Source organism: Dermochelys coriacea, chromosome 5 (genome assembly GCF_009764565.3).
Source record: "Dermochelys coriacea isolate rDerCor1 chromosome 5, rDerCor1.pri.v4, whole genome shotgun sequence".
In the NCBI taxonomy this organism is placed as follows: domain Eukaryota; kingdom Metazoa; phylum Chordata; order Testudines; family Dermochelyidae; genus Dermochelys; species Dermochelys coriacea.
The window spans coordinates 23159311-23186503 of record NC_050072.1 but is presented as its reverse complement, the minus strand read 5'-3'; the positions used below and the strand labels follow the sequence as shown (position 1 = coordinate 23186503).

Sequence of the window (27193 nt, the reverse complement as noted above, 5' to 3'; positions counted from 1 at the left end):
GCCAGGAACCATGGCCAATGGGAGCTGCAGGGGTGGTGCCTGTGGACGGGGCAGCGCGTAGAGCCGCCTGGCTGCGTCTCCATGTAGGAGCCAGAGGGGGGTCATACTGCTGCTTCCGGGAGCCACTTGAGGTAAGTGCTGCTTGTAGCCTACACCCCTGACCCCCTCCCATGCCCCAACCCCCATCCTAGCCCTAATCCCCCTTCTGCCCTCTGAGCCCCTCAGTCCCAGCCCGGAGCACCCTTCTGCACACCCAACCCCTCAGCCCCACCCCAGAGCCTGCACCCCCTGCCAGAGATCTCACACCCACACCTCAACCCCTTGCCCCAGCCCAGAGCCCTTTCCTGCACCCTGAACTCCTCATTTCTGGTCCCACCCCAGAGCTGGTACCCACAGCTGGAGCCTTCACCCTCTCCTGCATCCCAACCCCCAGTTTCATGGCCCCTGCATACAATTTCTGTACCCAGATGTGGCCCTCGGGCCAAAACATTTGCTAACCCCTTCCCGAGATGGAGATGACGCTAATGATGACTTTGATGAGGACTTTAGTCTTACATGTCAAGACTAACTTCCTTAGTATTACCAAGGATCAATGTCTTTTTTTATGTAAGCCATGCATCCCTGTGTGAAAGTATAATTTAAAAAATTATTTTTTAAAACATTTTCTCAAGTATGTCTGTACATAATTATTCTAGGTTGTCATGTTTGATACCATTGCGTTTGTGGGAGATAGGGCTTTCGAATAATACCCATCTTGACCCATTTTGGATGACATTGTATTATCAAAATTTCCATCAACTGGAGGACCTGGAACTGAGGGAACAGCAAGTCCCCCCCTACTATGCTACAGAGAGTGACACCCCTGAAATTAAGATTCTGTAGATTTTTACAAATCAAATGACACCTCCCTTACCTTTCTATCACTAACTTGCCCAGAGAATGAGATTTGACTACATTATGCTCTGTGGCAGGGCAGAGGTATAAACCTCTTAGATGCTCTGCTAAAGGGGTGACTCCTCCCCTGCTTCTCGGCAGAGCAGCCGGGTGCAGGGGCCCAGACACTCAGCAAGGAGCTTAGCTGTAGACCCTAACGAGGGCAGGCTCAGGGGAAGCAGCTGAGCCAAATGGAGCCAGCTGGGCTGGGCACTGGGAAGAGATATAAGCCCAGGGAAAGGCTCAGAGAGGTGGCTAGTCAGGGGAGAAGACAGGGGGACTGAAGCGCTGTCTCTACCAATTGCAGGAAGCCTCAGGGGCCAGAAGACCCAGGGAAGGGTCAGTGTGGGGATTGGTGTTGGGGTTGCACTAAGCACTGTAAATAAAGAGACACGGGTGAAACACCTGGAAGAGGCATTGGGACCCTTTCTTTGACCAGCCTAAGCACGGAGTGCAGGGACGAGAGGGCGGGAATGTGTGCGTACCCTGTGACATGCTCCCAGACTATTTGTTGGAGTGGAATGTAAACTCTTTGGGGCCTTATTTGTATTTGCTTTGCAAATTACCTAGCTTGCTGTTTGCGGCTGTAAAATAACAAATATTAATAACAAAATGACTGGTGAATTTCACCACCAGTTAGCAGTACTGCTAATTACACTTTGTTTTTTCTGGGAGTGTTGTACCTGTATCAGGCATTTCCTCCAGTAATGACAACAGAGAATACCTCTGTTTGTTGCTTACATTCTCACATCAAACTGTAGTTTTGTATTACTAGAATGAGGTTATGGGATTTTAAAAAAAAAACATCTTCCTCTTTGTATGGCAGGAAGAAGGGAAATGAGTGAGAGTTCACAAATAATACTAGTTTAGCCCTTTCAGTGGCTGGCTGGCTGGCTGCCTGATCCCTTTGAAAAATCCATTTTCAACCATTTTCTTAAAATCCTCCCCCCCCCCCCCCAACCAGTTCTAAAGCTGGTTGGAGTTTGTTGATGATGATCAAATGCTTTTAACAAAAAAGTAACTTGCCCCCAGCCTCCCAAAAAAGAAAGGGTTAAATTTAGTACTGTTTTATTGGCCACTTCAAAGGAGATGTGTATGGAACAAAAGGGGCATGGTCTCAGGCGTGCTGGAACAATTTGTATAGTGGGGGTGCTGAGAGCCATTGAACCAAATTGTAAACCCTGGACATGATGGAAACCACTTCAAGCCAGGGGGTGCAGCAGCACCCCCCACACCTTTAGTTCCAGCACCTATGCATAAGGCTACAATTTAGTAAAATTTTTAGTAAAAGTCAAGGACAGGTTACAGGTAATAAACAAAAATTCATGACCCCATGACCTGTCCATGACATATACTATAAATACTCCTGACTAAATATTGGAGGGCCCTCTGGATGGCAATGCTTGGAGGTGCGCCCTGGGAGTCTGCTGCTAGGAGTCGGTAATCTGGAGGGCTGCCCGGGGCCTGCCAACAGCAGCTGCTCCAGCTGCCTGGGGATCATCAGGAGTGGCTGCTCCGGCCACCCTAGAGACCACTGCTTGGCGGTCCCGGGGCCACCTGAGCAGAGGCCGGAGTGGTTGGTTGTGGGGCTGCCCAAGCAGCTGGCTGCAGAGCTGGTCCAGCAACAGCCATATGGCTCTCCCTGGGGTCACCTGAGCAGCGACCCCAGAGTCAGCTGCTTGGGAGGCCCCTGGTGTCAGCCATACTGGCTGCTGCAGAAGTCACGGAGGTATCAGAAAGTCACGGAATCCATGACTTCTGCAGCCTCCGTGACAGACACGGATGGAGCCCTACCTATGCATGGCCTGGATGGCTCTATGCAACGTTGATCCTGGGCTTCTTCGCTGGCTCTTCAGGGTCATTTACAGCTGGCGTTTATTGGCTCTTTTTGTTAACGTGTGTGGTCAAGAAAGGGTTAATTATTTGCAAGGGAAAGATTTACTCTGCTGTGTTTTCAGGCACATAATGTGATAGTATCTGGTCTGGTACTGGTTGAAGCCCGTTTCTGGCTTTCTGATGGCAGACTGCATGGAGAGTTAGGGAACTCAAAAAGGCTGAGTATTCTCCAGTCCAGAGAACAACTGCAAGTAGACCCATATGGATGTCAGCAGAGTGGCTCCATATTCACACGGGTGGCAGAATGTGGCCTTTCCAGTCTTGGATCTGCTCTGATGGGTGTGAATTTTTGTTGGTTAATTTTAAGCCTCCTTTGAGTCATTTGTCTGGTTTCTGGCTGAATTCTGAGGTTTGTTATTCCCCTCCATGGAAAAATGGAAGATCGTGATGTTCTCCTGGATATAGATACTTATTGCGTGATCATAGGAACTTAATTAATTTTTCTCCCCATCAGATCTATGACAGTCTGGAGCCTTTAGAAAACATGTATTATGTAATATGTCCAGAGTGTCAAACATCCATTGTCAATGACACATCCAATTTCAGAAGAATCTGAGGTTATTTTTTAAAAGAATGAAGGGTTTCTACCACTTATAGCTAGCAAGGTATCCAGTATCCTTTTAATTGTGAAAGGAATGTAGTGCCATTTTAGACAACCTATGTCTACGCTATATTCACACTTTCGTCGCTAAAACTTTTGTCACTCAGGGGTATGAAAAAACAAAGTTTTAGTGATGAGAAGCGCCAGTGGGGACAGCACTTTGTCGACGGGAGGGCAGGCAGTGATTAAAAGCACCAGTGTAGACAGCATTTCATTGATGGGAGCATGGGTAGCAACGAAAAGCGCCAGTGTGGACAGTAAGGTGTGCTGTGTTAGACATAGCTGAAAGTTGTGAATTGTCCTTATGCATCTCAATGTATTAACTCTTAATCCTGATAATGGCATATTATGGGTCAGATTTCTATATCATTTAGGTGTGCAGTTGTGCCTCTCAGGTAACTTGTGTGCACTGTTACCTGATTTGCATCCAAAATGCTAACTGCATATGGAAACAGATAAGTTTAGGAGCAAAAAACAAAACAAAAGCCCTGGCCCTAAAAATGCTTTGCACCATTTTCCCCCATTGGGTGATGATGAATGCAGTGATAATGTCACTATTTGAGGCCATATTCCTGAAATTTTCCTTGCCCAGGCAGTACTCATTGAAGGACTGGGACCTAAAAGATTAGTTACTACACAAAGGCCATATACTGCTGTTGATCTTTGTGCCAAACTTCTGTTAACGGCTGTGGGACACAGTCAGTGGATGGAGGTAATTATATAGCCTTAATTTTGTAGCACTGGTACATGGTCCGAAATGATAAATGTCACTACAGAACGAGTTTGGCACCCATTTCATATGCAGTAGGTAAAGTAGTGCAGTGGGAGCGGATCTGTTGTTCTGAGTAGTCCTGCTGGCTACTTCTACGTGTATACGGCCATTTTTCTTTCTGAAAACTTGATATATGTGTTTATACATTAATCCTTCTACTTTTCATAAAACATATGACTAAAATATTGTTTTGACTTGCATCACAATAGCTGACTTTGAAATGCAAACCAGCTGCTCAACTTATTTTTTAAAGATCATACAGTTTTCTGTGAAATGAGAACTGCAAGCATTTAGATAAATGGATTCAAAGCATGTTTAATTTCACTATAGCTCCTTCATGTATATTTCTTGCTGCAATTCTGTTTTAACTTGTTACATTAATACTCACTAGTGAATTACTACAACAAGCCTAATGTCTCTTACAGAAATATTAAAATAAGGGAATTCGTTTTTCTCCTTCCACCTGTAGAACACCACACTCCCTGTGTGCTATATGTGGCCCTGATCCTTTTGACAGTGATACTAGAATGCCCTGAATTAATGCACTCTTCAAATGGAGAAATATAATGTAATTTTGAATCATAAAGGTAACTGTGATTTCTCTGTATTATCCATTATCTTTAACTATGCACATGGCAAGGTGGATGTCACCCTAGTATTAACTGGCTCTGCTGGGCCATAAAGAAGAAGTACACACTCAGAGACATAGCCCACAGCAAGGCATGGTTTGCATGTGAGTATAATGCCAGAATTAAGGTTGTCCTGTGGAAAAAAAATGTGATCATATAATCAGAGAATCTATCATAATGCATATGCATTAGGTGGCTGAATTAAGATTGCACAGGCAATCTTGATTCTGGCATTTCCTACCTTTGGAGTACTTGACTTTGCAAGCTTAATGTTCTGTAAATGTAATTTTTTGTTGTGTATAACTTTACATAAAGGCAGCATTGTGTTTGAAGTAAATGAAGGATCTCAGACTGCATCACTAGCTCAGCAAACTGATGCATGTATAGATCCCTCTCCAATGTCCATCAAAGCATATGTCTTTTCAGAAATTCAGGCTGCCATACTGGCTACTCCATCACTACTATTATGTTCATAATAGAAAAGGTGAGGTTCTGCTCTGAAAACTGATTGTAAAAGTGATATGGAAGGGTTCCATATTTATTGCTTCTTGGTGATTTTCAGAGAAAATGTATTCCATTTAAAAGTAAAAGACAGAGAGAGAGAGAGAAAAGCCTGTCCTCCACACTCAATCTGAAAGTCAGGCTGAGATCTTTCAGGCTCAGGAATTGCCTGCAACAAAGATTCTATGATCAGAGCTTATTTAACAATTCTCTAGTTGATGCAGGAAGCAGAACAGTATCAAACTCATATTTGAGCTCTATTGGCTGTGCAGGGCTACTGGAAGTAAAAAGTAATACAGCTTTTTAGCTACTCCAAATAAGCAGAGATGTTTTAAATAGACACAGAGAGCAGATCTACTCTGTCAACAGGATCATTTTTACCTAGCCACATTTTGAAATAGAACTGCATCTGAAGTTTTAACTTGATCAAGCTGCCTGGGAGCTAAGTTAAATATTTGCAAGACTTCCGTGCTGGAGTGTGTGTGTGTGTGTGTGTGGGGGGGGGAAGATTTTACCCTTTCACGGCTGAGCTTCACCGTGGCTTGCTAATTTAGCTGTACATATATTTTGTAAACCAGGATTGAAGATTTCCCCATGCAGCACAATCAAAACAATACACAGCCCTATGCAGCACAGGAGTGTAATCAAAACAGTGTACCCACAAGTGAAAAATACAATATCCAGTTGAAGCCCAAAGGTAATTTTAGAAGCCGGAATGCAGCTGTCCAAGTTGGAAACCGGCGATAACGCTTGCGGGAAATTGCAGCCCTATCTGAGATGATCCCCAAGTGACACGGTGTTCGGGTTTGGGTCTCAGCAGGGAGCCCTGGCTTCCAGCAGCAAGCGGCACGTGTCATGACAAGAGCGTCGCAAGCTGCAGCTTCCTTGCAACCTCGGCGGGGAATTAATTTGAAAGAGGGAAGATACGATTTGCAGGCACGAGCTCTTTCAGTAGCTGTGGTCCGGCGGGAGCGCTCTTTGCGGCCAGCGCGGGGGGAGGAAAGGGGGGGGGCGTCGTGTTCAGGTCGGACGGGCCCGAACTGCCCGCTTGCGGGTCTACGGGAATAAAGCAGCGGGCGCCCAGCCTGCAGCGGCGGCCTCGCTCCGTTCAGCCGGGAAGCGCTCCCTGGACGGGACAGAAACAGCGTAGCAGCCTGGGCCGTGCTTCCTGCGGTCTCGGCCGCTGGCCGCGTGGGGAGAAGCCGCTCTGCTCCCCGGGGATGGAGGAGAAGGGGAGGCGCGCGTTGCACGGGGAGGTAGGAAGGAGATGCCTAGCCCGGGCCGGCGGAGCAGCCTGTGACCGAGCGGCGTTGGGGGCGGCGGGCTCCTGAGGTAAAGTCGGCTCGCGCTTCTCTGCGGGACGGGAGGCGCCCGCCGTGGCCCCCCAGCGGGGTGTGAAGCGGCGCTGGGAGGCCCCCCCAGCCGCGCGAAGAGCGGCTCCGAAGTAGCCGCCGGCGCTTTGGAAACGGCTCCCCTCTGGCTACCCCCGCCAGCTGCCCAGGAACCGGCCCGGGGGAGGTGTCGCCGGCCGCGCTGCCCGGCCGCTACGGTCTCTCCAGCGGCTCCTCGGCCGGGCGTGGGGTGCAGCCCCCTGGTAAACGCGTCCCGTCCCGTCCCGTCCCGCCGCGCCGGGCGGGAGGGAGGGTGGACAAGCCGCTCTGAGCGGCGCGTCCCGGGGGGCGGCGGCTGGGCCGCCGGCAGGTGATTACCCTAATGAGCGGCCTCGGGGGATTGCGGAGCCAGCCGGGCGGGGATTAACCCGGAGACGCCCGCTGCTCCGGGGAGCGATTGCAAGGGAGCGGCGGAGAAAAGGGAACCCATGAAGGTGAATTAAAAGCCGAGCGGTAGGAGCCCTTGCGCGAAGGGCCGGGGGCGGCGGGCGGCGGGTTGGGTTGGGGGGTCTTGGAGAGGGCTGCGTTTAATGTCACTGGAGGCTGAATTAAGATCCCCGTTGCAGCCCGTGTTTGAAAAGCACCGACTGGTGAATGTTTGTTGCCTGCAGGGATCGAGCCCCTTCAGCTGCTAGCTCTAGAGACTCTTCGCTTTGGGGGTTGTGTTGGCTTTGTATACTGCACCTTAGCCCAACTCTGTGTGCTTGATGAACCACGGGTGAGGAATTGGCCTACCCTGTATTGTGTACCGAGGGCAAATTCATCTGCAGTTGAGTGGATCTTAATTTCTCTGCCGCCTTGATTCCTCTGACGCTACATTTAAACTCAAAAACCACAGTGCAAAGGTGAAAAATCAGGAGTGACCAGAACAGTTGTCATGCCACCACATGATATAGTTCAGAAAAGCTGCTAACCTGGGAGCTGACACCTTGGTACCAATGTTTCCCTTTCATCTAGGCTATAATTTTGGAGATTAGGGTGGAGCTGGATTAGACATTGGGCAAAAACTTTGTTTATGATCTCACATGAGGTTATGATTTCCTGTGGGAACAGAACTCTGCCCAAAACCACTAAACAGTTCCTTTAGAGAAAACCTTTACATCTAAAGTCACAAAATTGTTTTCCTGTTGGACACACAAATACTAGGCTTTAAAATGAAAGCGTTCTTAAAGATTAGTATAGAAGAGTCTCCCAAATGAAGTTTCACTGCAAAAGTTTTTAATAAAGAAATATTTTCCTCTTGCATTTCAATTTGTGCAAAAATATAGATTTATGATTATTTCCAAAAGCATATTATCATCTGCAAGTTTCAGTATCCAAAACATGGTGGCTTTTTTGGTATTTTTAGTTTTGTATATGCTTTTTTGGTTTTGTATATGCAACAGACAGGCATATTTAATTTTTATTTATTAAGATTTATTACATATTCATACAAATTCAAGGCATCTGCTCAGCCCTGTATTTTGGCAGAATCCTCTTTTTTGCAGTGGAACTGGAGGGACATTATAAGTGAAACTAATAAGTAAAATATGTTTTAGAAATAAAATACAGATGGGGAGCATCTAAGTGTTGTATTGCACAACAGTGTGCTCTGTGTGTGTGCACCATTCATCTCGTATAACTCTAGGTTTTGTGAATGTGTCTGCATTGTATTTTGAACTGTTGTGGAAAAGTCACTTAAACAGTGTAAAAAGAAAAGGAGTACTTGTGGCACTTTAGAGACTAACCAATTTATTTGAGCATAAGCTTTTGGGATCTCAGATAAACTTGTTAGTCTCTAAGGTGCCACAAGTACTCCTTTTCTTTTTGCAGATACAGACTAACAGGGCTGCTACTCTTAAACAGCGTACAGACTATTAATATACACACCACTCTGATGAAACAGGCTAGCTAGCATCTATGCTGGTATAGTTCTGGCTAATGGTGCCTCTCATCCTAAAACACTTATGAAAAGTATGTTTTCCCTTTTTATAACAAGTTTTCTTTTGAAAATATACATTGTTATACAAGAATGGCTTTAGAGCTATTGGGCTAGGCCGTGCCCCACTCTTCCAGAACAGTCTCCCATCAAACACATGCCTCTTGCATCCCACAGCACTATCCTCTATTCCCGGTTTGCATTTCCATCTGACTGGTGCTAACAGATCATCACAACAGAGACTGGATGTCATAACTACCCTCCCTTTTCTTCCCTGATTGGACGTTTCTCTTTGACTCCACTATCTGGTTTAAAAGGACAAGCGCATAGCAAATTCTGCTATTGGAAGTGCATGTAGCTCCTGTTGGCTATTTCATGGGAGCTGTGTCTTCATTCGAATATTGAATAGCCTTTAGGAAGAGAGGGCAAGTCGCCTCTCTGTTCTTTCACCTGTGGAACACACGAGGGAGCCCTTTTGATAAGCCTAAGCACATCTGTTGTGATAAGGGGTGAAGCTTGGCTTGCATCCCTGCTTCTAGACTTCAATTGCATTCTTAGAGCCGATTACTGCAAGGGGCCTTCAAATCAGTTTTACATGGCAAGAAGCAGTCCACACCTTCAGGATCAGCGCATGAGTCACTTGCTCTACTCCCTTATGCCAAAGAAATCCTCTTTAAGCAGAGGATAAATTATACTATGGTGTTGAGAATCATGAGTTAGTGTTTCATTCTTTATACTTGGATCTGTCAGAATGGTTAGTCCTCTCAAGCTGTCTTAGTGCTTTATTCATTCATACAATGTGTTAATTATATTTTTTTATTTAGTGATTTCTCTGCAGTCAGACAAGCGTGTTGCTTGCAGATTATTAATCCACTAGAAATGTGGCAGTGTACCAGGATCTTGCTGTGTTTTAGCAGACTGCATACCTATGCATGGACTCTGAATATGAGCAGAGAGAATCCCATTCTTTTGACTGCATAGGGTAGCTACATGATCATTTTATTGTGAACTTCAAATGTATACCTTATTCCTTGACAAAGGAACATCTTCTCAATGTGGTAAGAATAGAACAGAGTTTTTTTTTTTTTTTTAAAACCATTTTGTGGAATTGGATTATCAGGGAACCCTAGGATGACAAATATTTCTCCCTCCATCCACCAAAGTCCCCAAAACACGCCAAGTGAAGCAGGTTTGGAAGTGCATATGTTGTTGTTCATGATCTCCTGCCTGGTGTGAAGAAGTTTTGTTCTGATATTTGCCAGGGGCCTATATGACCCTGGGCCAGTCCTGTATGGGGAAAATAACAACTCCATATGGTTTGTGAAATAGCGAAACCATCAGATCCTCTGCTGTATGTACCAATGCACACTCCGTAGATGCTTGTACTATGTTCTAATGTCCTCACAAACAGACATGCTTGTGTAGAAGCCATTTAACACTTTATCCCGTTACAAATACTACTAACAACAAATGACATTGGCTTTGAATAAGAACGAATAGAGGCAGTATGATCTAGTGAATTGAGCCAATAACTCCTTTGTAATAATCCTTGCTCTGCCACTTACTTACTGTTTGACCTTAGGCGAGTCTCTTAAAATATGTTTATTGCCATAAAAGTGACACTTTTCTTCTCCACGGATCTGCTTTATTTGTGTTCTAAGTCATATCTCTTATTTCATTGACAAAATACGTTTTTACTACATTTTCACATTAAGACCACAGAACCAATTACAGCCATGGAAGACTCAGCTGAATTCTTTCCTGGCCCATGTACCATCAAGAGAAACATTACCTGTAATAAATCCGAATTATGGAACCTCTCCTTGCAGCATGCTGTCCCCGGAATGATTTCCATATTAAAATTGTTCAGTTGGCAAGTAAAAAGTGTTTTCTAACTGCCAATACTTCAGCTGGGATATGAAAGCCAAGTTGTGTATATAAATCCGTGGTGAACCCACACCTTGAATATTGACAGGTTTCAGAGTAGCAGCCGTGTTAGTCTGTATTCACAAAAAGAAAAGGAGTACTTGTGGCACCTTAGAGACTAACAAATTCATTAGAGCATAAGCTTCCGATGAAGTGAGCTGTAGCTCACGAAAGCTTATGCTCTAATAAATTTGTTAGTCTCTAAGGTGCCACAAGTACTCCTTTTCACCTTGAATATTGTGTCCGGTTCTGGTTTCCCCATCTGAAAAAAGATCTAATGGAACTGGAAAAGGTGCGAGAAGGGCAACAAAGATGATCGTGAATATGGAATGGCTTCTGTAATGATCTTGGGGTTCATTAAATAACAAACCAAATGAATGAGAAAGGGATAAAACTTTTAATAAAATAAACTGGAGAGCTTCTGCAGTGAGGGACTGTATGCAGCCACCCTGTGTTCCCAACCTCTGCCTCCAGGGCACAGTTCCAAATTCCTATGTTCATAATACTGTTCCTTATGGGGGAGTATTTCTAAATAATAAACTTCTACAAACATATTTCTACATCTTCCCTCTTAAAGAAAAACAAATTAACTCTTTTATATAAAATAGCTAAGAACAATCTAATGACACATGCATTAAATTCTTAACCCATGAAATTTCCATAAACCCAATGTTTCACTTTTCTGAAATACCCCTTTTCCAGGCAGGTTAGGAAGTCTTTCAGGAAATTTTATCTCCTGCTCTGATCATTTCAGTATCAGCCTTTGGTTAGAGTCTGAATTGTTCTCTTGTTCCTTGACAGTTTCTCCTTTGTACGTCGATAAAGGATCAGTCAGATGGGAAATGCCAGAGTCCACATCCACTGTCAATGTGTTGGAACATTCTGAGATTATTCATAAATCCCTTTGATTATGTCAAAAGGTGTCTCCCTGGTCATTCTATACTACATAACACCTTGGATGCAGCTGTTCTTTAATGGTACCCATTTGGCCCCAAGTATTAGAGGTGCGATTCCTCAGGCACACTCTATCTACCTGGGCTAAGAGATGGGAGATCGCAGGCCCTTTTGTCAAAATAATATTTCTGCTTCCACTTCTGATTCTCTTTCATCTTCCATATGGTTTAATTGTTATGAGATTTCAGCAAGCTATCAGTAACTGGTAAATTAGATCTGATCCTTCTTCCCATTACTAGCTGAGCTGTGGAGAAAAGCCATTCTCCAGGGGTGTATTTCGGTAAACCAGTAATGCTTTATACATATCACCCCCTGCCCCATCAAAAGTCTTTTTCATAAGGTTCTTTATTGTCCATATAAATCTTTCCACAAGTCTGTTTGATTGGGGGTAATTTGGACTTGATGTTTTATGATGAAAATTGCAATCTGTGGCAAATTGCCTAAAATTTGCACCGGAAAATTGCAGCCCATTATCGCTAAAGACTTCATCAGGAATTCCATCTCTGGAGAAGATTCCCTTCACATCGGCTATCACTGACTTACTATTAGTACTATGAAGTGTGCAAATTTCTGGATACAGAGAATAATAATCTCTGATTATTAAAATAATCCTTTGCCAGGTGAATGTCAGTACCTACTTTCTTATAAGGCCTTTGTGGAACTGTAGGAGGTCTCAATGGCTCTGCCTGTTGGCATGGCTTATATTTCAAGCAGGAAAAGCAGTTTCCTGCCACATTAGTAATGTAGCGATTGGTCCATGGCCAATACAACACCTCCTCAGGCTCATTGTTTGCACTTCTCAATTCCTAAATGACCCTCATGGATCTTCCGTAGCATTTCTTTTCCAAGGTTCATTGGAATTACAACCTTGCTGCCCTTGAAAATCACCCTAAGTTCATGTCTGCAGTTCTGATAGTCTCTTATACTTGGACAGCAACTGTTTATTTCTTCAGGCCACCCTTTATTCTCACTCCTTTAAGGATTCCCAATGATTCATCTTTCTCTGTTTCCTCTCTTATACGTTGCAGTTTCCTGTTAGCTATGGGAGTTGACTTTATCATTGGATCTACATAGCCTTGCATCTCTGTTTCTAAGTCTTCTCTGGTTTCATGGGAACATGATTTACTGGGTGTGTAGGTCACAATCAAATCATACTTTTGCAGCTTTATCATCATTCTTTGACTCTTTAAGGTACAGTTAGGTAGCAATTTGCTAAATAACATTATCAGGGGCTTGTGGTCCGTTTCAAATTCCACTGTCTGTCCATAAATATACTAATTGAATCTCTCACAGGCAAACAGTATTCCTAAAAGCTCCTTTTCGATCTCTGCATATCTGGTTTCTGCCTCAGTCAGTGATTTGGATGCGTATGCCACTGGTTGCCAACAATCCTCATTCTTCTGTAAAATCACTGCACGTAACCTAGACTGTTACGCAGCTGCTGAAATTTTAATAGGCTTTCCTGGTGCATAGAATTTCAACACTGGTTCCTGTATCAGTTGTTGTTGTTTTAAATCTTCCCACGATCCCTCCTGTTCTGTACCCCAATACCATTCCTTTTAATACTCTAGGAGTTTTCTCAAAGCTGCTGCTTTGGTAGATAGATTAAGTTTGAACTTTCCAAGATAATTAACCATTCCCAGGAACCATTGGACCTCTTTGACTGGGGTCATGGCATTATTTCAGTGGCTGAAATCTTCTTCTTCCCAGGTTTTACACCTTCATTGGAAATAATGTCCCCAACAAAAGTCAGTTCTTTAACTCCTAAAGCACAGTTCTTCCCATTTAGTTTGAGGTTTGAAGCGTCCAGGACTTCCCGAAGTCTCTTATCATACTCCTCTTTCTCTGAACCCCAGATGATAACATTGATAGCTCAGTGGATAACACCGTTAATATGTTCATAGATCATATGTATGGTTTTGTGGTATGCTTCTGGTGCTGAAGTTATGCTGAAGGGTAAGTGTAAGAATCTGTATCTTCCAAATGGGGTAGTAAATGTGCATAGTTTTGAGCTTTCTTCAGTTAATTTTAGCTGCCAAAAACCTGAGGATGCATCTAATTACTGAAATATTGAGCATTTGCAAACTGAGCTATAATCTCTTCTCTGGTTGGTAGTTTGAAATGTTCTCTTTTTATAGCCTTGTTGAGATCTCTGGGATCTAAACATATGTGTATATGGCTGTTATTTTTCTCCATGATGACGAGGGAGCTCACCCATTCTGTTGGCTCCTCAGGTTTTTGTATTACTTGCATTGCTCCCATTCTTGCAAGCTCAGCCTTGAGTTTTTATTACTGAGTGCAAATGGCACCTTTCTACATGGATGGATAACTAGAGGGACCTGCTTGTTTATCTGGATTGTATGTTCACTCTGCAAGTAACCCAACCCTTAAAACAGGTCATGATATTCCCAAAAGAGTGCCTCATAGCCAGGTTCACTATGATATTGTAAAAAGAAAAAGGAGTACTTGTGGCACCTTAGAGACTAACAAATTTATGAGAGCATAAGCTTTCGTGAGCTACAGCTCAGTGAGCTGTAGCTCACGAAAGCTTATGCTCTCATAAATTTGTTAGTCTCTAAGGTGCCACAAGTACTCCTTTTTCTTTTTGCGAATACAGACTAACACGGCTGCTACTCTGAAACCTATGATATTGTAGTGAGAGCACCCATTTTACTAGACTGAGTTTCTCACATGCAGCCAGGCCTAAGAGTGGTGTCACCTCTTTTGGCACTACTATGAACGGGAGGGAGCCTGTACATGGTGTTTTTATAGTTGATGCTAGCAATGCACCTCCCTTTCACTGGTGTATTTGATCCAGAATAACCAGTTACTTACCGACTATTTTTGTTGGTTCCAGTTTTGGTCTTATTTTCTGTCTCTCATAATCTTGTTCAGACATATTAACCTAAGTTCTTGTGTCCAGTTTCAGGTGAATAATTGTTCCATTCAGTGTCACAGTCAGTATTCAATCCCTTTCATCAGGCTTGCTAGTCCCCAGTTTGCCTATAAAGAACTCCTTAACCAGATGTCTGTCTGTCTTTAACTGAATGCACTTGACTTTTCTGCATTTGGGATCTGCAGTATTTTGCAAAACGACTATTTCCCCCACATTTACGACCGTTTCCCAAAGGCAACATACTGTTTGGGGCCATGCTGTGAGCCACACCTTACGCATAACCATCTGTATCCAGTCTTCCTCCTAGCAGTGGTTTTCATAGCGAGTGGCACTACTTTCTGATTGGACCTGTTCTGGCTATATTCTTTAGTACTTAGTACACGGATAACCCCTTCTGGTGAATTCAGCTCTTTGGCTTGTGCTTTCACAGTTTCTGCTGCCCTGCATATTTGGAGAGCCTTTTCTCAAGTTAAATCTCCTTCAAGGAGCAGTCTCTCTCTTAACACATGGTCTTGAATGCCACAAACGAGTCTGTCTCTGACCAGAGACTCTCTCAACTCACCAAAGTCACAGGTTGTACTGAGTTTCTTTAATTCTGTGACATATGGCTCTACGGTGTCATCAGTTTTTTGCATGCATGTAAAAAACTTGTCTCTGAAAGGTGTCATTCCTTTTTGGCGTGCAGTGTTCCTCAAATTTAGTCAGTATTTTATTTAACGTCATGCTTTCCCCTTCTGCAAACTTAAAGTTGTTATAAATATCCAATGCTTCCTCCTCAACAACATGCAAAAAAGACAGATGGTTTCACTTTATCATTTTTTTTCCCTCTGCCCCTATGGCTGCTAAATCCAAGTCAAATCTGTCTGAATTTTTCCAGTTCTCTGCCACATTGCAACACATCCATTTTGGCTTTTTTACCCCGCTTCTTAAGCCAGCGAAGCTACTATTGTGCTCACCAGTACATAGAAAAGCCTCTGTGCCTGGTGCTCCACGGGCTGCTCGGGTGGCTCACTTTGTCTCTGCTTTCAGTTGCAAACACAGGAGTTAACTTCAAAATGACTGCAGTTTCCTTCTCATTCAGCACTTCTGACACCATGTTATGATTTTGGGGTTCATTAAATAACAAACCAGTGAATGAGAAAGGAATAAAACTTTTAATAAAACAAACTGGAGAACTTCTGTAGTGAACTGCTGCACACGGCCATGTGATGTTCCCAACCTCTGCCTGAAGGGCACATCTCCAAATTCCTATGTTCATAATACTGTTCCTTATGAGGGAGCATCTCTAAATTATTATCTTCTACAAACATATCACTACAGCTTCCATATGAGGAGAGACTAACATGATGAGAGCTCTTCATCTTAGAAAAGAATTAAGGGGGGGATGTGATGGAGGTCTATAAAATCATGATTGGTGTGGAAAAATGAACAGAGAAGTTACCCTTTCCCACAATACAAAAACCAGGGGTCACCAGATGAAATTGATAGACAGCAGGTTTAATACAAACAAGAGAAAATACTTCTTCACACAATGCACAACTAATCTGTGAAACTCATTGCTGTGGGATATTGTGATGGCCAAAAATATAACTGGGTTCGGAAAAGGACCAGATAAATTCATGGAAGATAGGTCCATCAGTGGCTATGAGTCAGGATGGTCAGGGATGTAACCCCATGCACAGAATGACCCTGAACCTCTGACTACCAGAAGCCAGGAGGGGACTGTGATGGGTTGGATTACAGAACCCCCCTTGGGAACTGCCAACTTATGTGCCAAGACTACTTCTGCCCCTGCTTGGGGCTCCAGCACCCTGTTTTGCTAACCCAGGGTCTGAACCATGTCCCCCAAAGCTGCAGACTTAATTGAAAGCAACTTAAGAAGTGTTCCTGTCTTTAACACTCAGATGCCCAACTCCCAATGGGGTCCAAACCCCAAATAAATCTGTTTTGTCTTGTATAAAGCTTATACAGGGTAAACTCATAAATTGTTCATCCTCTATAACACTGAGAGAGAGAGATGCACAGCTGTTTCCCCCCCCCCCCCAGATATTAATACATACCCTGGGTTAATCTTAATAACCAAAAAGTGATTTTATTAAATACAGAAAGTAGGATTTAAGTGGGTCCAAGTAGTAACAGACAGAACAAAGAGAATTACCAAGCAAAATAAAATAAAACACACAAGTCTAAGTCTAGAACAGCAATAAAACTGAATATAGATAAAATCTCACCCTCAGAGATGTTTCAATATACTTCTTTCACAGAATGGATGCCTTCCTAGTCTGGGCACAATCCTTTCCCCTGGTACAGCCCTTGTTCCAGCTCAGGTGGTAGCTAGGGGATTTCTCATGATGGCCCACCCCCTTTGTTCTGTTCCACCCCCCTATATGGCTTTGGCACAAAGCAGGAATCTTTTGTCTCTCTGGGTCCCCACCCTCCCCTTCTAAATGGAAAAGCACCAGATTAAAGGTGGATTCCATTTCAGGTGGCATGATCACGTGTCCTGTGAGGCCCCAAGCCTTCATTCCTCCCAGACTGATGCACAGGAAGGCCTGCCTGCAAACAGAGTCATCCACAGTCAATTGTCCTGGATGATGGGAGCCATCAAGATTCCAAACCACCATTAATGACCTACACTCTGCATAATTACAATAGGTCCTCTGAGTTGTATTTCATATTTCTAGTTTCAGATACAAGAGTGATACATTTATACAAATAGGATGACCACACTCAGTAGATTATAAACTTTGTAATGATAACCTTATAAGACACCTTTTGCATGAAGCATATTCCAGTTACATTATATTCATACTCATTAGCATATTTTCATAAAATCATATAGAGTGCAACATCACAGGGAAGACGGGAAGATCTCTCCAAAACGGCTCTATTCTGTACATTCCTCCTCAAGCTCTGGTATTAGCCACTGTCAGAGACTAGATGGAGAATTGGTCTGACTCGATATGGCAATTTGTATGTTTTTTCTGGCTTATGCGCCACCAGGAATACTAATTCATCGGACGTGCTTTGTAAGTCCAGTTAAGATGCTGTGCATTGCATCGGCAGAGTGGTGTGTGTGTGTGTGTGTGTGTGTGTGTGTGTGTGTGTGTGTGTGTGTGTGTGTGTGTGGACAACTTTACAGAGCACCTGTCTAGTCCATCGGGCAAGCAGTGCTTTCCCGTGAAATTAATGTTTACTAAATTCACACACATAGAGCTGAGTTCATTTTGATCCTCCAGAATCTCCTTACTTTTCTCTCCTTCTATCCCACCTTCTCCTTAAGACCTGGCATCATGGCAACCTTCCTTCTGTCTGAGAAGGGTGGGTACAAGGCTCCCTGTGGAGCCCACCCCTCTCTTTCCCGACCTGTGGGGCAAGATTCTATAACCTCAACTCTATTCAACCTGGGTTATGTAAAATTTCACTCCCCCATGGAATGCAGTGAACTCTAGAGTGGAATCCTTTGCTAAGCTAAAGCCTTTAAACAGTTCAAGGCAAGAAATGGAGAATAATTGATTCAATTTTTATAACTGAAGGGGGAATTTAGGTCCTGTAGGCCAAGATGTAATTACCTGAGTTGGAGTTTAGCTAGGACTACAGGGGGAGAAAAAACTTCTACTCTTGCAAAGAGAATAATAGAATTTTATGAATGTGGTCAGAGGTCTTTGTAGAGTTTAAGGTTAGAAGGGACAACTAGATCCTAGTCTGACCTCCTGTATATCACTGGCCACCAAACCCACCCAACACCCACATACTAAACCCAACAATGGAAATGAGACCTACATAAGACTGTTACATACCAGAGGCAGAGAGTAGGAGAGACCTATGTGCACAGGTGCTTGAGGGCCCTGCAACAGTAGGTAAATGATACTCTGATAGTCCTGGCAAGTGACCTGCACCCACTTGCTGCAGAGGAAGGCAAAAAACTCACAAGGTCTCTGCCAATCTAAGGTGGGGGAAATTCCTTCCTGACCCTACATATGACGATCAATTGAACCCTGAGCATCTGAGCAAGAACCAGCCAACCTAACTCTTGAGAGAGAGAGAGAGAGAGAATGCTCAGTGCCACCTCGGAGCCCTGACCCTCCCTGTCTGGTGTCCTAACTCTAGTTGTGGCCATCCCTGATGCTTCAGGGAAAGGAGATTTAAAAAAAAAAAACCCTCCCAGAATATATGGGGGGGTGGGGGAGGAGAATCTGATTCTGACGCCTCCCGACTGAAACCCTGAAGCATGAGCTCTAGGAGCATAAGATATAAACTGGAAACCCCAGGGCTGCTGAGCTCTGTCCCCCATCATCACAAGCATCCCTGTCATACAATTACACTCATAAATTTGTCCAGCTCTCTCTCAAAACAAATTGTTTTTCCCTGCAATTCTTGTTGGGGGGGCTGTTCCAGAATCTGATCCCTCTGGTGGGTAGAAACCACTTTCTGATTTCCAGCCTGAATTTGTTCATGGCCATTTGTTGTGCCTGCATTGTCCTTTAGCTTAAATAGCTCTTTACCATCCTTGGTATTTACCTCACCCCCGCCAACCTATTTATAGAGAGCAACCGTGTCCCCTCTCAGCCTTCTTTTTTGCAAAACTAAACAAATCAAGCTCTTCCAGTCTCCTCTTTTAAAAGAGGCCCTCCATATCTCTGATCATCCTAGTAGTACTTCTCTGCACCTCTTCCAGTGTGAATTCATTTTTCTTGAACTTGGGTGACCAGAATTGTACACAGTGTTCCAGATGAGGCTTTGCCTTGTACAATGGTATTAACATTTCTCTATATCTACTGAAAATGCCTCACCTAATACATCCTGGGGTTGCATGTGCCCTTTTTCACAGCCACATCATACCGGTGGCTCATAGTCATCCTGTTATTGACCTGCACACCCAGGTCTCTTTCCTCCTTTGTCACTTCCAGTTGATGAGCCCCCAGCTTGTAGCAGAAATTCTTATTATTAGACTCTAAGTGCATGACCTTGCACCAAGTAATATTGAATTTCATCCCATTTCTGTCACTCCAGTCTTCAGGGTCATCCAGATTTCCCTGTATATTATTCCAATCCTTTTCTGTATTGACGATGCCAACTTCTTATCAGCAAATTTCATTAGCACGCTCCTACTTTTTATGCCAGGGTCATTTAATAAAAATATTGAATAAGATTGGTCATCTTTGAGAAACTCCACTAGTAACCTCTGTCCAGTCTGAATTCACCTTTCATCACAACCCATTGCCTTCTCCCCTTTGGCCAGTTCTTTATCCACCTTACAATGCTTGTGCTGATCCCTATCTTCCCTAATTATTTCCCAGGTGGTACCATGTCAAATGCTTTACTGGGGTCCAAATATATCTATTGCGCTTCCCTTATTTAAAAATTCAGTTATTTTCTCAAAGAAGGAAATCATGTTAGTCTGGCACGATCTATCTGTGGTAATCCCATGTTGCATTACATTTACCTCTATGCATTTAATTCATAGATACTAAGGTCAGAAGGGACTATTCTGATCATCTAGTCCGACCTCCTGCACAGCGCAGGCCACAGAATCTCACCCACACACTCCTATGAAAAACCTCACCCATGTCTGAGCTATTGAAGTCCTTAAATCATGGTTCAAAGACTTCAAGGAGCAGAGAAGCCTCCCTCAAGTCAACCATGCCCCATGCTACAGAGGAAGGCGAAAAACCTCCAGGGTCTCTCCAATCTGCCCTGGAGGAAAATTCCTTCCCGACCCCAAATATGGCAATTGGCTAAACCCTGAGCATATGGGCAAGATTCACCAGCCAGATACCCAGGAAAGAATTTTCTATAGTAACTCAGATCCCATCCATCTAATATCCCATCTCAGGGGATTTGGCCTATTTACCCTGAATATTTAAAGATCAATTACTTACCAAAATCCCATTATCCCATCATACCATCTCCTCCATAAACTTATCGAGTAGAATCTTAAAACCAGATAGATCTTTTGCCCCCACTGCTTCCCTTGGAAGGTTATTCCAAAACTTCACTCCTCTGATGGTTAAAAAACGTTCGTCTGATTTCAAGTCTAAACTTCCTGGTGGCCAGTTTATACCCATTTGTTCTTGTGTCCACATTGGTGCTGAGCTTAAATAATTCCTCTCCCTCTCCTGTATTTATCCCTCTGATATATTTATAGAGAGCAATCATATCTCCCCTCAACCTTCTTTTAGTTAGGCTAAACAAGCCAAGCTCCTTAAGTCTCCTTTCATAAGACAAGTTTTCCATTCCTCGGATCATCCTAGTAGCCCTTTTCTGTACCTGCTCCAGTTTGAATTCATCCTTTTTAAACATGGGAGACCAGAACTGCACACAGTATTCTAGGTGAGGTCTCACTAGTGCCTTGTATAACGGTACTAAAACCTCCTTATCCCTATTGGAAATGCCTCTCCTGATGCATCCCAAAACTGCATTAGCTTTTTTCACAGCCATATCACATTGGCAGCTCATAGTCATCCTATGATCAACCAATATTCCAAGGTCCTTCTCCTCTTCTGTTACTTCTAATTGCTGTGTCCCCAACTTATAACTAAAATTCTTGTTATTAATCCCTAAATGCATAACCTTACACTCCTCACTATTAAATTTCATCCTATTACTATTACTCCAGTTTACAAGGTAATCCAGATCCTCCTGTATAATATCCTGATCCTTCTCCGAATTGGCAATACCTCCCAGCTTTGTATCATCTGCAAACTTTATTAGCACACTCCCACTTTTTGTGCCAAGGTCAGTAATAAAAAGATTAAATAAGATTGGTCCCAAAACCGATCCCTGAGGAACTCCACTGGTAACCTCCCTCCAACCTGACAGTTCGCCTTTCAGTAGGACCCGTTGCAGTCTCCCCTTTAACCAATTCCTTATCCACCTTTTGATGTTCATATTGATCCCCATCTTCTCCAATTTAACTAATAATTCCCCATGTGGCACGGTATCAAATGCCTTACTGAAATCTAGGTAAATTAGATCCACTGCATTTCCTTTATCTAAAAAATCTGTTACTTTTTCAAGAAAGGAGATTAGGTTGGTTTGGCACGATCTACCTTTTGTAAAACCATGTTGTATTTTGTCCCATTTACCATTGACTTCAATGTCCTTAACTAATTTCTCCTTCAAAATTTTTTCCAGGACCTTGCATACTACAGATGTCAAACTGACTGGCCTGTAGTTACCCGGATCACTTTTTTTTTTTTTTTCCTTTCTTAAAAATAGGAACTATATTAGCAATTCTCCAATCATTCGGTACTACTCCTGAGTTTACGGATTCATTAAAAATTCTTGCTAATGGGCTTGCAATTTCAGGTGCCAATTCCTTGAATATTCTTGGATGAAGATTATCTGGGCCCCCCGATTTAGTCCCATTAAGCTGTTTCAGTTTTGCTTCTACCTCAGATATGGTAATATCTACCTCTATATCCTCATTCCCATTTGTCATGCTACCATTATCCCCAAGATCCTCTTTAGCCTTATTAAAGGCCTTATTGAGGCAAAGTATTTGTTTAGATATTGGGCCATGCCTAGATTATCTTTAACCTCCACTCCATCCTCAGTGTTAAGCGGCCCCACTTCTTCTTTCTTAGTTTTCTTCTTATTTATATGGCTATAGAACCTTTTACTATTGGTTTTAATTCCCTTTGCAAGGTCCAACTCTACTCGACTTTTAGTCTGTCTCACTTTATCCCTACATGTTCTGACCTCAATTAGGTAGCTTTCCTTGCTGATCCCTCCCATCTTCCACTCCCTGTATGCTTTCTGCTTCTTCTTAATCACCTCTCTAAGATGCTTGCTCATCCAGCTTGGTCTACAACTCCTTCCTATGAATTTTTTCCCTTTTCTTGGGATACAGGCTTCTGATAGCTTCTGCAGTTTTGATTTAAAGTAATCCCAGGCCTCCTCTACCTTTAGATCCATAAGTTCTTCAGTCCAATCCACTTCCCTAATTAATTTCCTTAATTTTTGAAAGTCAGCCCTTTTGAAATCAAAAACCCTAGTCGCAGATTTATTTTTGTTAATCCTTCCATTTAGTTTGAACTGAATTAGCTCATGATCACTTGAGCCAAGATTGTCCCCTACAACCATTTCTTCTATGAGGTCCTCGCTACTCACCAAAATTAAATCTAAAATGGCATCCCCTCTAGTCGGTTCAGCAACTACTTGATGAAGGAATCCATCAGCTATCGCATCTAGGAAAATCTGAGCCCTATTATTATTACTAGCACTCCTCCAGTCTATATCTGGGAAGTTAGTCTCCCATGATCATGCAGTTTCCATTAGTATTTATTTTATTAAAGACATTAAAAAGGTCTATCCAAATTAGACCCCGGAGGTCTATAGCACACCCCAATCTCTATCGTAGGAGAGGCTTTACTAATTTTTTTCCCCAATGTAATTTTTGCCCAGACGGACTCTGTCTTATCCATTGCATCGCTTCTTATTTCTTTACGTTCTCCCTCATCATTGATATACAATGCTACTCCACCACCTTTACCTTTGTTTCTGTCTTTCCTAAACAGCACATACCCTTCAATACCTGTAGTCCAGTCATGACTGCTATTCCACCATGTTTCTGTTATCCCTATAATATCTGGTTTCACTTCCTGCACCAGTAGCTCTAGTGCCTCCATTTTGTTACCTAGGCTCCTCACATTGGTGTATAAACATCTTAATTTTTGCTGTTTGGCCTCACTCACATTTTGTACCCTATTAGGCACAGTCATTCTACAGCCAGTATAACCTATTAGACTAGTATCCACACCGCCCTCGTTCCTTATATACATTCTCCTACCCACGGCTGTATCCTTTCTTACTTCTGTCCCTCTCAATGCTAAAATCTGGTGTAGAGATTTCCTGGACATCTCCCATCCATCTCCCCCTAATTCCTAGTTTAAAGCTCTCTCAATCAGTTGTGCCAGCCTCGATCCTAGAAGTCTATTTCATTCCCTACTCAGATGAAGTCCATCCCGAGAGAACTGTCCTCTGTCCGTGAATGCCTCCCAGTGGCCATACATCCCAAAGCCCTCCTTATAGCACCACTGCCTAAGCCATCTGTTGACAGTCATAATCTTGTCACACCTTTGTTGCCCTTCATAACTTTCCTTCACAATTTTCTCTTCCTTTTACATTTGGACCAAGCAATGTCATTTCTAACAGCAGCATGCTGGGATAATGGTTGAGTAGCACCTTAAGAGATAAGAGTGCCATCAACAGACTTGCAAATATCACTTTAAGAATTTGGGTTTACACTGGTGTTCTATCCAAGTGTGGAGAAGACCCATCTCTATTTAATTGTTAGATCCAATAGGGCCATAGTCAATTTGTGATGCAGCTACAGAGCCAGCACAAGGAGATTAAACGTGAAAGTTGTCAGTGTTGGTATTTTAATTCTTGCTGATGGAGTGTTTGGATTTTGACTTGATGGAAATTTGAACTCCACAAGGTACTTTGGTAGATGATGATCTTTTTAAGGTAGGTCAGTTTTTTGTCTCAACTGCTTGACTCAGATTGACCTTGTAAGATATTTGAGTGTCTCTTGCAATATGGTGAGAGCCCTCAACTCCTACTGAAGTTAATGGGGTTAGAGGCCGTTCAGTAACGGGTAGGAGTGAGCCCATTGCTTCATTCTAAAAAATTCTCTGGAGTTGTTTCTGGGTGCTGCTACAGAACTAGAACTTATCCCAAACCATTGTGGGTGGATGGTCTGGAAAGGAGCTGAGTTGGATTGAATTGGCATGACTGACAATGGAGATGTACTGACACGCAGGAACCCCACCCCAATGAAACAGAAAGAAAACCTTTCAAGCTGATATTATTTGTAATATGATAGTGTCCAGAGACCTCAATTGGAATCTAGGCCTGTGTGGTGGCTACTGTGCAAACAGAAAATAAAAGAAGGTCTCTGTATCAAGGATCTCACAGTCTGTATAAGGATGAGATGTGACAACAGTGGGTTGTAAGGACAAAATGGGGGAATATTAAAGGGGAAGAGGAACACCAGGCTGAAAGTACTATTGAGTTCACAGTATGGATATTGCATAGCTTTAAAAAAAATATGAACCAGGGATGTTAATGACTCGCTAACAGGCTAGCTCCCAGTCCAGGGGATAACAGTGCGGGGCTGATTAGTTTATACGTGACATATATCTGACTGGGTGAAGTTACTGATTTTTTTCCCAGGCTTTTTTCATGTACTTAAAGTACAAATATTTGTTGAAAATGTTGTTACGTCCTGGTTTCATCAGCACTGACCAGTGACCTAAAGATAAGTGGGATTAACTGAGTTAATCTACTGAAGTCATCAATTTAGGGACATGGCTGGTTTGTTTGTTCTTTAAGTGGCATCTTTAATATAAATTACTTCCAGTCCTTTCCTGATATGCTCAACTAATGGGAAACTGGGAAACATTATCACTTCCTTCTAAAGATGAAATAACTTGTGGTCTGCTTTTTGGTGGAGGGGAATGTGAAGAAGTGGGGCTATTCTGTAATTTATGGATACAGGATGTTCTATATGTTTGTAATTGGTTTTATGTATGGATACAAGGGGTTAATTCAAGATGAGGCTGATTGCTCATAGCTAGGATGCATCCAATGAAGTGAGCTGTAGCTCATGAAAGCTTATGCTCAAATAAATTTGTTAGTCTCTAAGGTGCCACAAGTACTCCTTTTCTTTTTGCGAATACAGACTAACACGGCTGCTACTCTGAAACATAGCTAGGAAAGAGCACCCTGGCTTCAGATAGCCACCCACCTACCAACACTTAAGGAACAATGCAAGAGCCATTGGCTTTGAAGTTCTGATATCCTGCTGAGCTCACCAGACTGGCTTGGGGAGCAGAAGCAAAAGGCTGGGAAATGGAGACAAAAGGCTTCTGGTTGGATAAAAGTGACCCTTTCTAAGGAGGAAACATTTGTTTGGGGGAGACTGTAAAGGGAGGTCTCTCCCCAGTAAGGCAAGCCTTTAGGTAAGACATCTGTGTAGAGGCTGACAGCTGGTTTAATAACCTTTTTGTCTTACATTATGCTTTGCTCCTGAGATGTGTTAAGATTAAAGAATACCTGGGTTTCAGAATGTCATCTGGTCACTCTTTGCACTGCCGGTCACAAGCTTCCAGAAGGATGAACAACAGGTGCCCAATCCAGTTGGACCTGCTGGGATAAGCATGGTTGATGCAGTGGATACTATAGCCCAGGACCCAGTCTAAGAGTCAGAGAATCCACGCAGGAGAGGTAGCGGCGCAAAGCTGGATACTCATGAGGGTTGTGAGTGATGCAACTAGCCCTATGACTGGAAGTGGGGAGACCTGCTTTTGCATTCCAGCTTTCAGAAGTGTGGAGATGGCTACATAATATGGGGTAGACAGGAAATTTAGAGGACAGTATTGAAGCTCTGGCAGAAATAAAACACCACAGTTCACAGCTGAATACTTGTAAGAAGAGTGTATTGAGGAAATGGGCTGCTCTGTTGGCTGCTGAGGATGTCATTTGGTATCTGCCATGGCCTACCAAGTACTCTCAGGTTTTGAAGGAAAAACCTCCCTCCTGGCTGAGAAGATTGGGGGGTGGGGGGGCTTGACTCCAGTTTAATGTCAGTGAATTTATTTTGGTTTTACATGGTGAAAGGGAGAGCCACGTCTGGCTGTGAATGTTTTCTTCTATCTCAGGCCTTCATCTTCCTTTTGTCCCGCCTGGCAACAGAAGTTTTGACTTTGGAAACGGCAATGGAATTTCAGAATGAGGGTTCTTTTTAAATCTATGTTTTTCCACCTTTTTAAAAAAAAAAAAAAAGGCAAAGCAAACCCAGCAAATTTTACACTGCTCTTACCTACTGTTTTATTGGTAAAGGACACTCCTCTTCCATTGACAAGGCTTTTGTTTTACCCCTTCCACCTGGATTCCGAGTCTGATCTTTTACTCCCACAATTTTAAATACAAACATGTCCCTGAATTTGCTTTAAATCTTGCATATGGATTGTGAATGTATTTGTTTAGTATCATCCTAATATCTGGCTGTGGATATGTTCCTTGGAGAGGAACTTGAACACTGCATGTTACAAAATGGCATTGTAAAAGAGTAAAAATCTGATTTCTATAGCCTTGGATGCTGTTGCTACAGAGCTGTGTTGTGCTTTGCTATATGCATATATTTTGGATCTGCCATATTTTGGACCTCAAAGCACACCAAAAATCTATGCAATGAAAAAGATCAGCAAAAGGAAATAGGGGTGAATGGCAAAATGATAGTAACATGTTCCCACCTCCATTTTTAATTTATAATTTAGGTACAAAGGCAGACAAAGCCTCTAATATATCCTCAAGTCCAGCTGTAGCTGTCCTTCTAATCTAAACTCTGTTACTTAAAGACCATGGACCATCTTCCAATCCAGCTTTTAAAGCAAAAGTTTCGAGCAGGCCAGGCATTTCTGAGGTTATCCTCAAGGGGAAGAACTTATTAAAAAAACCGCCTCTTAGCCATGGTGCTCGACCAGCTTTCCGGAAACAGTTGTTAGAGACTCCAAGAGCTGAACTGGGATCCATTTCACAGCTGCAAATTTAGTTTCTCCGGTAAGATTAAAAATCTAAAGGAGCCCAGCTGCCTACAAATGGTGACAGCTGGCTGAGCAGGGAGGGTGCTCATGGGGCAAAGTAGTAACAGTTTTACGCTGGCTCAAGTGAGCCTAATTGCCCTTTAAAAAGAAATCTAAAGTGAGCTGAAGATGGCTGCTTGCATTCTGCATGAACTCTGAGACAGCCCCCTGAGAATACAGGAC

At 43.1% G+C, this 27193-nt stretch overlaps 1 protein-coding gene across 8 annotated transcripts in view; it reads left to right on the top strand.

Moving 5' to 3' along the window:
• Positions 1-27193, top strand: part of PDZD2 (PDZ domain containing 2) — a 321088-nt gene that overhangs the window by 126080 nt on the left and 167815 nt on the right. For 2 of the 8 annotated variants that reach the window (XM_043514432.1, XM_043514430.1), the window contains exon 1: positions 7022-7176. The exons of 4 other annotated variants lie outside the window; for them this stretch is intronic. The gene's annotated coding sequence lies outside the window, so the exon portion shown is untranslated. Of the gene's footprint in view, positions 1-6436; positions 6665-7021; positions 7177-27193 lie in introns of those variants that run through there. 2 more of the 8 variants (XM_038402572.2, XM_038402571.2) reach the window with 2 other exon arrangements.